This window comes from Apteryx mantelli, chromosome 2 (genome assembly GCF_036417845.1).
Source record: "Apteryx mantelli isolate bAptMan1 chromosome 2, bAptMan1.hap1, whole genome shotgun sequence".
Taxonomy (NCBI): domain Eukaryota; kingdom Metazoa; phylum Chordata; class Aves; order Apterygiformes; family Apterygidae; genus Apteryx; species Apteryx mantelli.
In genome coordinates, this window is record NC_089979.1 from 23,157,104 (window position 1) to 23,170,814 (window position 13,711).

The window sequence follows — 13,711 nt, forward strand, 5'->3', positions numbered from 1 at the left end:
TCATACGGGGCGCTGTTTTTTTGCTACCTGGTACTCTCTTTTGCTCAGACACCATATTCCTCCGAGGATGCTCTTTTTACTATGTTGGCGCCCCTCACACCGTCCGTGTAACTCTTTGGTGAACAAGCACCCTCTGAGCAGTGCTCTAGCAAATCTTCACCCCTCCACAGTGCAGAAGCTGATGTCCACCTGCTAGGCATCCCCGCACGGGGCTGCCACTCATGGCTCCAGAGGTACAGTAAGGTTACAGAAACATGCTCATTTCACCCTCTTTCCCAGAGTCAAAAAATACCTGGCTTTTATAGCCAAACAACCACCTTGTTGCTCAAAACAATGGTTTGCAGCCTTTTCAGCTGGGCTGAACGCATCATTCCTCATAGTGCCGATAAGCCCGACCTTTTGACCATCTTTATGACACAAGTTTCCTATCAGTCACCAGAGGCCTGGCATTTCCCAGAAGTGCAGATCCACTTTACTGAGTTCAACTGTTAGTCAAAAGATGTACAACAATAAATACTTGCTTTTTCCCAATACAGTCTTGGCAAGTCGGGTGCCAAGGGTGACTTTGGCTGAACTGCCCTGGGTAGCCACAGACCGTCCGCACTGTGCGCATATGGCCTTTCAAGTATACGCAACTTTACAGTTAACAACATGAGCTTCACCAGGCACGCTGTTTGGGAAGCTCAGCCCTTGAAGGCACTGAGACACCAAACCATGTGCTAAAAAGCATGCCAAATTTCTGCGAGCTGGGCTACTGTCTACATTACAACCTTAAACATCCAAGATTAGTTCCTTCGTAACTTCAGCTGAGGTTCAAAGCACAGCTGCAGGAATGATCCCATCAGTGATTCATCCATTTAAAAAAGACAAAATTTATTTTTCCTTGTCTTTATCTATGCTATGAGAATTATCGAAATGTAAATGTCAAGTGAAAAAAACAGGACAACAGAAATAGAATCAGGCTCCATAACTTAAAGTGTGAGTCAGAGGATTTAAAATGAACGTTGGTGTCTACAAATTGGCAAAATTCTTAAAAGTATTCAAGAGGAATAGCAAGGTATAAAAGACTACTACTATTTTTAACCTGAACTGAAACCTCAACTACAGCATTATAATGCTTCCATGCCTTATTTTGGTTTAATTCAAAGAATACTCATATTTTATCTAGAACACATATGTGGTAAGTTGTAATCCATTGGGCTTTTTTCCTGCTGTTCTGTTGACTGAGTTGTATTTTTCACATAACATTCACAACACAGTAACAACACTGGAAAACAAATATAAAATTTCAACTTTCAGCTAGTTGAGGGGATAACATACATTTTACACTGCAAAACTAGTTCTTGGCTTATTTTATGCCACTGTTAGCAACTGTTTTGACTTGCCTTTTGCAATTTCACTAGCCTACTAATGTTTGGTAACAAAATGTCAGCTGTGAAAGATGTTTGCAGTTTTAGGAGTGCCAATAAAACACAAGAAGAGAATGCAGACAAGAATTATTCCCCACTATCTAAAAACAGAGTTGGCCTACTGAAATGGGGGCCCCAGGGAGCCCCTCCTGCTGGCCTGCATGCGCGCTGGGTCACTGACTCCGGCCAGCACCTAGAACCTCAAAAACGCAGCCGCTGGTCTTTGTTCTTCAAAGCTATGCAGTCATCATCATTCATTTCTACCGCTTTGATGGCTAGATAGCAAACTCCCGAGAAACCCGTGGAGACATTAGCACATACAGCCGCAATGTCTAATAGGACAGCTATTTGCATAAAAGATCAGCCACAATTTAAAATGTGTTGTGATAGATGTGGAAAGGGAATAACAGATCTATATTAGCATGTACGAAACCAAGATTGTTTTCACAATTTAATTCCTCGGGGACGGTGGCTCATCACCTTCTCTTGTAAAGAATCCTGTGTTCCCTGAGGAAGTAACTTGCGATGAGCCAGAGTTAAACTAAAATATGGATTAATAAGAGATAATACTTATTATTTATGAATCTTGCTGTAGAAGTGGTTTCAAATGTAACTTTCTGATCAGATTTCTGTAAAGGAAAAGCCTGGATCCTTTATGACTCGTGACACGATTTGAAGAGAAAACTGCCACTTCCCTATTTAAAATAGCAGTGGTCATCCTGCAATAATCATTCATTTTACCTTTAAGGAAAGAAATATGCACTCAGTCTTTTTCAGCTGTCTTTGACAGCTACACTCCCTCTGATGTCAGCGAGTGCAGGATTTGGCCTTTTCTCTGTTTCTTTATAGAACACAAGGAATATGCATTATAATGTGCTACATATACTCTGAACAGTCTTCAGGTCCCTGCAATATTAAAGGCTATATAACCATTTAAAAACATGTAAAGGAGCTTGTCACTGCTCTTTTTACATGCTATTAAAAATACTTAAAGAGTAATTTCAGGTCATTTGAAGTCAACATGAGCCCTCCTCACCTTTCAACCTTCTACAAAAGATGGTTTTAAGAAAATGAAGCAAGATCCCCTTGAATGATTTTTTTGCTTGTTTATTGCTATTTTTCAGAGATATGACAAGGTCAAAGGATTTCTTCATTTTTACGGTTCCTTTAATTGTTTTTTTACCCTCTTTCTCTTCCCTTCTAGAATTCACCCCTGAAGGCTTGCACCCTCAGAAGAATACATGGGTTTTTTTTTCCTTCCTCCTGTTTTATTCTGAAGCAGTGACTGATAATAATTAATACACATGATAAATTGCCTATTATCACCTCCTACTGTTAATAGCATCTTTTGACTTATAAAACAGGTCTGAATGTCTATTCAAGATCTGATCACAAGAGTGTTTGTTTTAAATCCCAACTGACTATTCTTGAAATACATACTGCTTCTATCAATCACAGAATTTTTAAAGCAATTATTTTAATGAAATAGAAACATACTGTGAATAACTTCAAAAATAGTGTTAGAAATAAGTACAGGAACTATATAGCACAAAGACTGTACATTTGCACATTTGTACATAAATGAACATCTGTACATTTATGGCACAATATAAATTATTAATAATAGTAATGAAGTCTAAAGTGTGTACCACTGAACACAGGAAGATGTGCCTATGTGCCTATGTGCAAACTTTCTTAGCAGTGATGATATCTGACAGTCTCCAACACTTTTATTCTTCAACAATAAGCTGCCTGAATATTAATACAGGGCATCTTAGAGTGATAAAAATAATCAATGAAATGATTATTTCTGCAGTTGAAATGTGGCTAGTCAGCTGGGAGAAAAGAAATTAAGATTTCATGATAGCAAAGAACCACCACAGAGTGTAAAATTCCTGGGCGAAATCTTCAATTGTAATCACAAAAGCTTATAAATAAATGAGGACGAATTCATAGTGGTATCTGTGTATATATACAGGTACCTTATGTTTTATAAATATTACAAATTGATATAAAACTTAAAAATCCCTCTCTTTTTGTGGGTGCAATGTAGGTTAATAATTTCAACCCATAATCCAATTAATTTTGAATCTGATTCAAAGCCTATTGATGTCAGTGAAAGTATGGGTCTTTTACCAGTCTCACAGTCAGTAGTTTAATAAATAATGGGTATTAATATAATGTTTAATATAATTATTATTAATACTAAATGATTAATAATTAATAATATTACAAATTATCAGAGATAAAAATAGTCTTTTATCCTCTTTGGTAAAATCCAAGGACCATATTAGATTCTCTGTGAACATCAAGTTATCCCAAAGAACTTGTAGCACAACATTTAAAGTGGGAAGCTGCCTGCATGTATCTATTTTGGAAATTATTGCTCTTGATTATTTTAATTGGCTTTCTTGTGTATTGCTAAAATAGTAAGGAAGAAATTGAAGAAAGTTACTGAAAGTAACCAATAGCCAAAATTGCAAGAATAATGCAGCTGAGGGGAGACCATATAATATCTTAGTCATACTTCTAGGATGAAGAATGTATAAAGCTTTACTACTACTTAAAAATAAATAAATAAATAAAAATAAGAATAAAAATAAAATAATTAAATAAAACACCCAAAAAAACCTTGTTCATGCATTCATTAGCTGACCTAAACATGTCATATTCTTAAGTCCTATTTAAAAAACAGTAGTCATCATCACTCCTCTGGAAATTCTCTCTCCAAGGATGAGGAATCCAAATCCAAATCACCTCTGGAAATTTTGCATTCAGGAGACTATGCTCCTTAACCTCCCATAGGTACACAGAATTAGGTGGGATCAATTAGGCTGAAATACTTGCTTTTTTCTCCTTCAGCAAAAACAATTCCTTTGATTTTGCTAGATGTAAGATGCATTTGAATACCTTAAGATAAGAGTTCAAAAGATCGCGATTAATTTTATTTATGAGAGAGAGGAAGAAAGTGAAGATTCTAAGGATTGTAATCCCTGAGTAAGATTTTCTAAAAGATTTCATACTGAAGTAAATTTGGAATTTTAAGAAAAAAAGAGACTATTAAAAAAGTCAAAGGTTCCTTCCATTCCCAGGTAAGAATGGTTTGTCACAGCTTATACAGGAAGTACAATGAGGTCCAAGATGTACTTGGCCAAAACTCCCTTATAAAAGCACTACTTATACAGGAGATATCTGTAGAGTAAATAATAAAGATCATGGCATTTTGCAGAAGAATATTCCAATCTGTAGGAATTATACACCTTATATTTATTTTTCATTATTAGGATTTGTTATTTGTCTTCAGAACCAAATTCCCTACCCACTTCAAAACTGAGTAGAGCTATACCATCTGTAAAACATGTATACATTTTAATATGAAGACAGATCTTCATCTGAACAAATTTAAAATTACAAACTTTCAGAGATGAACATAAAAATTCTTTCATAAGAATATATGACAAAATTGGTGTGTAAATAAAATATCTTTGAATAAGTGCATGAAGGAAAAAAGAGCATACATGTGGTTCAATTCCACTATGCCAGACAGTTCAAAATGTAATATTCTCAGAAGAAGCTGTATTGTCTGCTAAAGGGAAAACTACATGATAAATGACAACAAAGTATTTCAGACTAACATTATTCAAAATAACATGATATATTTAAACTTTTTCTTGAATACGATAGAAATCGAATGCAAAATGAGTGGGATCTGACCAGCAAGGGTACCTACCCACCCTGATCACCCAACGCAAAGTCACCCTCTCTAAAAGGATGAACTCTACCTATACATATAGGAGTAAATGCAGGAAGTGTGCAAGGATGTTTATAATTTGAGGGTAAATAAGCAGAATAAAGCCTTTGTCACCCTTACACAACATAAAAAGAAAGCAAGCATTTTCTAGCTCACAGGCTGAAAGTTCCTTGAGTCAAGAGGGAAAATTAGAAACAGTCATTTGTTCCATCTCAGTAACTGAAGCAGCAGCAGCAAACATTTCACACTACACTTAAATATAGGCAGTTTTATTCTCTCTTTGATCCTCAACATACGCACCTTCGATATTTATTTCCTTTGATGAGGTAGGTAATAATTTAAATAAGTGGTATAAAGCTAGAGGTCATAGACCTTAAATTTCAAAATCGGTTAAGTCTGTCTAAGCACTTCTCTTCTAATATGTTATGAAGTTATAATTCTTGAATTTAATAGAGCACCAGGTTGTTTCACTGGGATCCTACTTCAAGACTTCAGAAATTTTGTTTTGTTCTGCTAGGTGTTAAAGTAGGGGGGAGAGTAATTTATCTTTCTCTTCTTTAAACCAGAAAATAAAGCCTCTAGTCTCACTTTCTCTAGATTGGGGACGTGCTGAAAATTCTTTTTTTTCCAGATGTTACTCCTTTCTTGGGATTGCCACAAGTCAGAGTTTGCCATAAGTCTGGGTGCTTTAACTATATACACACATTAATTCATCATTTGTGGGTTTTAAGCTCAGTATCATTTTCATAACTTCCTGAAATAAGAAGAAATGTTTTGGGAATAATTATACATCCCTTTAGCATATCCATCCTAAACTATAGTTCACAACTGTCCAGTGGACAGAAAGTCTGTTTCACTCTAAGATTGAAAGACTGCAATCTGTCATATGACTCTAAGTGGGAATAAAACTTGTAACTTTTCGAAGTTATTTGCAAAGAAAAATTCTGAAACAATAAATAATTCCATATGCAGCTGATGTTTTGTTTATGTTGTGCCTTTTTCACTTAATTTGCATTATTTTATGCTATAAAAACCAAGAAATTTCTGAATGGTTTCAAAAATGAAAATTTAAAGTTTCTTTAAAGAAATATATCAAAACAACATATTTTGAAGCTGCTTGAATTTTTCCTCTTACCCTGTTTTTCAAAAATGATTTTATAAAGTATGTTAGACTATGTTTCTGCTTATTTTTCCCCATTCATTCTATTATTGACGTCCCATCTATTTTACATCCATTTGCACTGAATTTTGTCCATTGTTGAAGCAGAAATACAGCTCTTGGCACATATGCACATCTGCCTGACAACCAGCCCAATAACTGGAAACCAGAACAAGAGAAAATAGCCACAAGTCAGCCGCACAGTTAAAAAGCTGGAAGACAGACAAATGTGTCCTTCTGTCATATATTTCACTGTAGTATCATAAAACGTCCCATCACGCTTGACTTCAAGTCATAATAATTGATAAAAGTGGTCACCACACTTATAGTCTAAAGACTGTCTCACTTGCTACCTAGAACAAGCATGCAAAAGTTGAAAGCGGGCTATGAATGACAGCAGCAAATAACATTTCAGTACACGTAGGCATAATTGTAACACTTCAGCAAAACTGAATTATTAGTTCCATTACAAAACCTGGTATTCGAAAGGACTTAAAAAGTAATCTTTCCATCCAATGTTCACAATGAATGGTTTTTTTTTTCCTTTCCCTGAAACTACTGCCGCTCAATAAGTATTAAATAGACTGATCTGTGAATGAAGAAAAATAGTTTTATGCCCCTTTTGTTATCTCACATGCTGTATTAGGCATTCAGGAAAGCAACTCAGCTTAAAAGAATCTATTCTAGTCACCAGCAAAAGAAACATTAGGTGTAAAGAGTTTTAATTTGGTGGGTTTAGAATCTATATTTTTTTCTATTTTTCAATAACTGATAAAAGACAGAATAACCTGTTAATCTTCCTCATACAGTTCAGAAGATAAAACTGGCATGTATTTTCTTAGCCTTAATGCAGTACATCATTTTTGTATTTTTTCTTTTAAAGTTGTCTGCAACAAAAAACAGTAGATAAATCTACAGGATTCAGTACTAACATATCAAATTTAAAGTTCAGTCCTATAGCACTTAATAATGAGAATAATAGTCAGGCTTAGTGAACAGAACCATAGATGTTAGCAGCAGCATTTTCAAAAACAAGTCCTACTCCATTGGTTTTGAAGGATTAGGCCATAATTGGGTGAAGAGTTTAATACAGCTTATATAGCACTGGTTCAGTAGTTTCCAAAGTAGCTCAAAACAATAGCTCAGAACAATAGGCCAAGCACACTCTCTGCAGATTATATCTAAATTGTTCACAACTTGGTTCTCTTGAAATCTAGCTAGAGAGCCCGTTAAAGGCAATGATTTTTAGGACAAAGAATAAAGTAATAGTGTACATGATGCAATCTCTTAAAGAGCTGTATGTTTTGTTTGGGCAAAAAGTGAATATAAAATTATTGATATCTCTCAAAAATCCTGAACTTGTACAAAAAATGAATTGAAGGAATGTATCATAATCAGTCTAAAATCTTTATATGCAGAAACAGTCAAATGACAAAAATATGCTTTGGTAGACATCAGAAAATGTAGTAAACTGTTTACTTGCCTCATTTTAAGGCAGAGGAGACAAGTGTGGAGTGCAGCCAGGAAGAAAAGACCATGATGTGAAAGCAGAAAAAAAAAATCACTAAACAGCAGAAGAATTTCAGTTGAAATAGCAGAGTTGTGTGAATGTTTGAAGGTCCCTGATGTAACCATTTCTGAAAATGTCTGCCTGGTTCCTTTTCACAGTTTTCCCTGGAAAGCCACAGGATGGGAAGAGAGTTGTCACCATCGATTCCCAGTACTCCTGACCAGTGTGCACGTGTGTTACAAGGAAGAAGACATTACACTGCAGGGTTCATTGTCCAGGAGAACACCAGAGGATAGGATGGCACCAGTTGAGACTAACAAACTGAAAAAAGTATTTATTTGGATGTCTGAACTCATGCGCTATATGTGAAATTGTATTTATTGTAAAAATATTAGTGAAATACAAAATTGAGCACTTTTTTATTACTTGCTGCTTTGGGAGACTATGGTTTTTTAAACCCTGTGTTCTGGTGCGTGAAAGATTGGCCTTCCCTGGCCTAGAAGATACCTCTGATGAGAAATTTCTACACCTCAAACTACTTAGGAATGGAATAGTTACAAGACTCCTGAAAGAGAGACTTTGCCCTTGCAATAGCATTTAATAAATAGCTATCAGCCTGTGAGTATCTATTCAGAAACCATAGCCTGAGATAAAATGGCAGATGAAAATCCACTCCATTCACTCTAATTTCCGGAGTGCCTATCTCTAAGCATTAAGGGTTTGCACATGCCGTTGGCCACAGTCAAAGGAGAATGTATGCTTCAACACTGCCACAAGTTTTAATTGGGAGGAGGGGGATATATAGCCTTGCAGTTTGTATAAAACAAACAAATAAAAACTGCTAGAGCATTCACTAAAATAAGTTCAGACTGGCTTTCATTAAAGCAAATAGATTCAACACCAGTATCACAAGAAACTGCAGGGCTATTCTCCTCCTAGTACAATTGCTCAGTTCTACCAAGTTTAAGAAGTTTAAGGAGGGCTGGAGCAACTTTGAAAAAGAGTTTGATTAAGTTGCTTTTAATTTCTGAAATAGTCTATCCTGCATACTCAGCTTTACAGACTTCCTTACTTTTCCATACAGACTTTTTTTTTTTATAAAGTGCGTTATGAAAATCTATACTAACATAGCACAGTGGAAACATCTTCCAGCTCTCCACTGTTTTCAGCACTGACAGTGCCTGGGACAGAATGCTCAAAAACAGCCTGATAAGTTTGGTCAGATACTGCGCTGATCTTTTTTTATGGGTACCAGTCCCTCCTCTTGAAAGTCTCTTCAAGGTACAGTACAAATTCTATAGAATCCTTCTATGGTCACGACACAGAATTGAACAGACCCTATACAATATACATTACTTGTATGCAATAAATGACAGAATGCAAGTGCTTTGAATTCTTTACTCTGCATATATGGCCATGTTTTAGTACTGTACCCACATTTAGATCATAATTTCCATGGGTATATATAAACATCCATGAAGACAAACAGGCTCTCTTCCCATGTAGAACTGGAAGAATTCATCCAGAAGCTTTGCTTTGTAAATCATTTCAGATGTATTTTACTGAAGCCATAAAAGATATTAGCAAGTGCACTGGGACCTTTTGTTTTAAATTATTATGATGTTACTTTAACAGAAGTTACTAATATTATTTAACCTCACTGGTGTACTTAAAATGAAAATAGTTTGAAGTTTTTTAAATAGATTTTGTCTCTATAATAATCATTTTTCCAGAATACCTTCTTCCTATACAGTCTTTAAGTCTGCTGCTTTGTATTCCCAGAAAGATATTGAAATAATCCACTTTCAAAATTATCCTATCTTTCACAAAAAAGGTAAACAGCAGTCTAAGAATGCTCTGTTAACCTTTTCTCTCCAAATTACAGAAATAGTCATTCATAAATTAACTAGTATATGTCAAAAAATTTCAAAGAAAGCAACATCCATCCTTGGTCTGACTACTTTATGAATTCACGATGAAAAAAACCCAGATCCTCAGCTGTTGTAATTCTTCATGGTTCCATTAAAATCATACTAAAATTTAATCACACCAAAGTCTAAGGCTGAAAAAACATATTATAAAAAGCTTTCCAGGATATGTCCGTACAACAGAAAAGAAATAATGCTTTTCATATCCTGTGCAATGGAAAGAAATGACAAAATCACATGGGTGCAGCACAGCCTTGCCTAGAACTCCCAACGCTACACATGTAAGCTAGGAGGGCCTGTATTCAGCTGCAGCAAGGTGGGACAGATAGTTAATAGACTTTGCTGAAGTCAAGTACAGGTGCAGTAATGCAGATGTGTGGTCAGGAACATCATGGCAAGCCTGAACCCACTCTCAGCTCCCAAAGGTAACATTGTTAATACACAGAAGTTGGTGTCTTCTAGGGAGGACTTCACCTTCAGATGAACTCTGAAAGCTGCTTCTGGGACAAACATAGGCATAGTTGCCTTCCACTGTCATTCTTTCCTTTGAGAGAATGCACTTCTTTCTCACTGCTACACATGACATTGCTTCTTGTAACCCACCTTTGCTCTTTTTGCACTCTTTCCAATTTTCCAAGATATGTTTTAGAAAAATTAGAACCAGATGTAACTTCCCAGTAGTGGTCTTATTAAAGGGATTTAAACTACCCTCCTACCTTTCCTTCTTACCCTCACTTACTGAGTCAAAGACTGCACTAGTCCTTTTGACTTTGCCCTACATTAGAAGCATCTTTGGCTACAGGAGTCTCCTTATAAACTCCAAGTCTTCCTCAGGCCACAGCTTTCCAAAATAAAGTCTTCCACTCTGTAGGAATATCCAGAATTCCTTCTTCCTAGACGCTTTTGTAGACAACTGCATTTTAACAGTCAAATGGGCTCATGTTACCACGACCCCAGCCATGCTTTATACATCATCCTTCCTTCATCAGTCCAGCAATCACTGTACCATCCATACAGTTTATCATTACTGGTTTTATGTTTACTCCTAGACTATTGATTAAAACAGTGTAAAGCATCCCACTCAATACAAATTCTGGTGTCAGTCCCTGCAAACCGTTGACAATGCCCCCCCAGCCACTACTTCTAAGCTCTGGCAACAGGCCAGCTCTTTATCCATCTTCTTGTTCCTGTACAGTCCTAATTTTAAAATTCATTTTAACCAAGCAGTAGTAAATCAAGGACCTAATCAAGTTTAAATGTTGACTATACGAATATTGGACTTTGGTTTGACAGCCAACACACAAAAACAAAACAAATATTACACTACCTCGAGTTAACTGTTTTCTTTTGGCAAAGACATAAGTAATACAAAACTGGTCTTGCAATAAAGTAAGTGATGTAATCTTAATCGGAGACAGCTTAATCAGCTCCACAAACAATGCATCCAACATTAAAATTGCCTACTAGACAATTTCTATGGTATATTACCACAGAAAAGAAAGATCTGTGTTGTGTAAACAAGACCTTTTAGGTATGATCAGTTTTAACAGCAAAGAAAACCCTGAGGTGAGAGTTTAAACAGAGATATGGTGATATGGCAAATCCAAGTACTGAAAAACCCTCTGCCCTGACTTGATACCATAACAGGTGCAAAACATGGGTAATTTAAAATAGAAACGTAAAAACATGTTCATTTGAAACTACAGTGGAGTCTCATAAATAAGCATTGGGTATCAAACTGAGAGGCTTTAAGATGTTGCTGCCCCCAACTGTTCAATCACCTCTCTGCTAGAGGTTACTGGCCTGGAAGAAAGGGCAGCAAAATGGAATATGTATGTCCCCGGGAATCCCATTCATAGACCCATTCATCAAGCCACCAAAAAAGACAGACTTGTGTTGAGGTGAGGAGAGTGAAATCCAGTGACTGAGGTGCAGGTGCTGCTGGCTCTTCTGTATGGACTATGATTTGAGGGATGGGAGAAGGCGAACAGCTGGTGATATCTTAAACCATAGCATCTAAGTCTTCCAAAGCTCATCTGTCAGAGCCATTTGTGAATAAATTTGAGCATAAGAATTTGTAGAATTGAGAACTTCATATGTAAAGATTACAATGAAAACACAATAGATAAAAGCACAAAAAGCTACAAAGGCTGACTGATAATGTAAATGTGAGAGGGAATTATCATGGGTAAACTTAACCTTTTCTTTACTTGCACCACACAGCACAGCCGGAGAGAAAACGATTGAAATTTTGAAATCTACTACATTTCTAACCCAATCTCTTTCCCCACTACAAATAACAGTTGATAACATAAAAGGTTATTTTGCTTCATTATTTATTTCAATGGAAATACATGAGGATAAATTTGGCTTACTGTCTAGAGGCAACAAACTACAGGCAATGTATCCTAATCGTTCTTTCATTATCTTACTTAAGAATAGAAATAGCAGTATTAATAACTGACAACAAACTGGCCTTGTGTAAAAAATGGTGTTCTCCAGTCTATCTTCTGGATTTTAACTTCCCAACACCATTCTCAGCATTAACCTAGTGCTAACCTTTGCTCTTTCCCTAATACTTGCCCTCCTTGGTATAAGCGACTTCAGCACTGTAAACTTCTGCTGTCAGAACAGTCTTTTCCCATTTATTCATTTCACCAGCTCAACATCTATTTCCAGATTTCTATTTTATCTTTCCTCTTCTGACTGTACCTCCTATCCTTCTTCACACCTGTTACTGGGCTTACATTTGTTAATTCATTACACTGTGTCTTTCCAACACTGCCTTGTTTTTGATAGTAAACATACTGGACGAAGGACGATGCCAAGAACAATCACAACACATGAAGAAAGAATATTTTTTTTGATATATGAAATACCATATTCAACACTGCAAAAAGTCCTGGGACACAATGCAGTAAGTATATAAATAATAATATAAAGCTCCAATGTATCATTGCAATACATGGTTAGATAGGCAAAATCAAACATGAAAACACTAATGCTGGTTTTCAACCTTACTGCTAAAAAATGAAGAAACAGAAAACAAAGGAATTAGCACTGTCCATTTTAACAATGCCTGGAGTGTTTACTCAATACACTGAATTACAGGGGTATCTTATGTGCAGCTACTGATACAAAAGCACCTGGGGTGCCATGACATTTTCCCATGACCTTCAAACATAATTCTAACAAAGAGTAAAAATGTATCAGGAATCACAGGCTGTCACAGACAATTTTGGGGTATTAAAGCTGCATTAATGCAAGTCCTACTTGGAAAAACACATGCTAGCGCTTTTTCTTCTTCTGTAGCAGTACCAGTGACCACCTATGTTTGTCATTACATGAAACACAGTTCCTTTCTAAATGGCAAACAATACTTAACTTAATTTCATTCCTGAAGCTGTCTTTCCTTTTCATCTCCTTTCCAGGGGGGAAAAAAAACTACTTGCTCATTCAGTATGTCAAAAAATATTTCAACACCAAAACTGATTATTAAAGAGCTGTAACATAAATTGTGTTTCTTCATCTCTTCTACCAACAACACCATGACGTTTGTTGTGCATAATATTGCAATGATATATGAGATCATCAGCTAGGTAACTAAAAACAGTTTCACTGAGCCTGTGATTGATAAACTATGGAAGTATTAAAACATTAAAAATGTTAATCTTTGTAATAATCTCCTGAAAAGTTTTTATATTAATTTAAACCATCGATCATTTTAATATTTAATCATTGCAGACTTCATTTGAAATGAGGATAGCCATTGCATTGAAAAGCACTTCATTTTTTATTTTAAAAAATGATCAGCTTCTATGTGTTTCTGTAATTCTCTTCACATTTTTTCCTCAATGAAATGTAAACCTGCCAGCAAATGAAATAATCTACAAAGAAAAAACAGAAAAATTTAAAACAGAGTTTGTATCAGAAAACATATACTTTCATAGTCCT

General features: G+C 35.8%; 1 protein-coding gene across 1 annotated transcript in view; it reads right to left on the minus strand.

The window, feature by feature from the left end:
* Nucleotides 1–13,711, minus strand: part of TRIQK (triple QxxK/R motif containing) — a 58,776-nt gene that overhangs the window by 41,635 nt on the left and 3,430 nt on the right. The gene's annotated exons all lie outside the window — the stretch shown is intronic.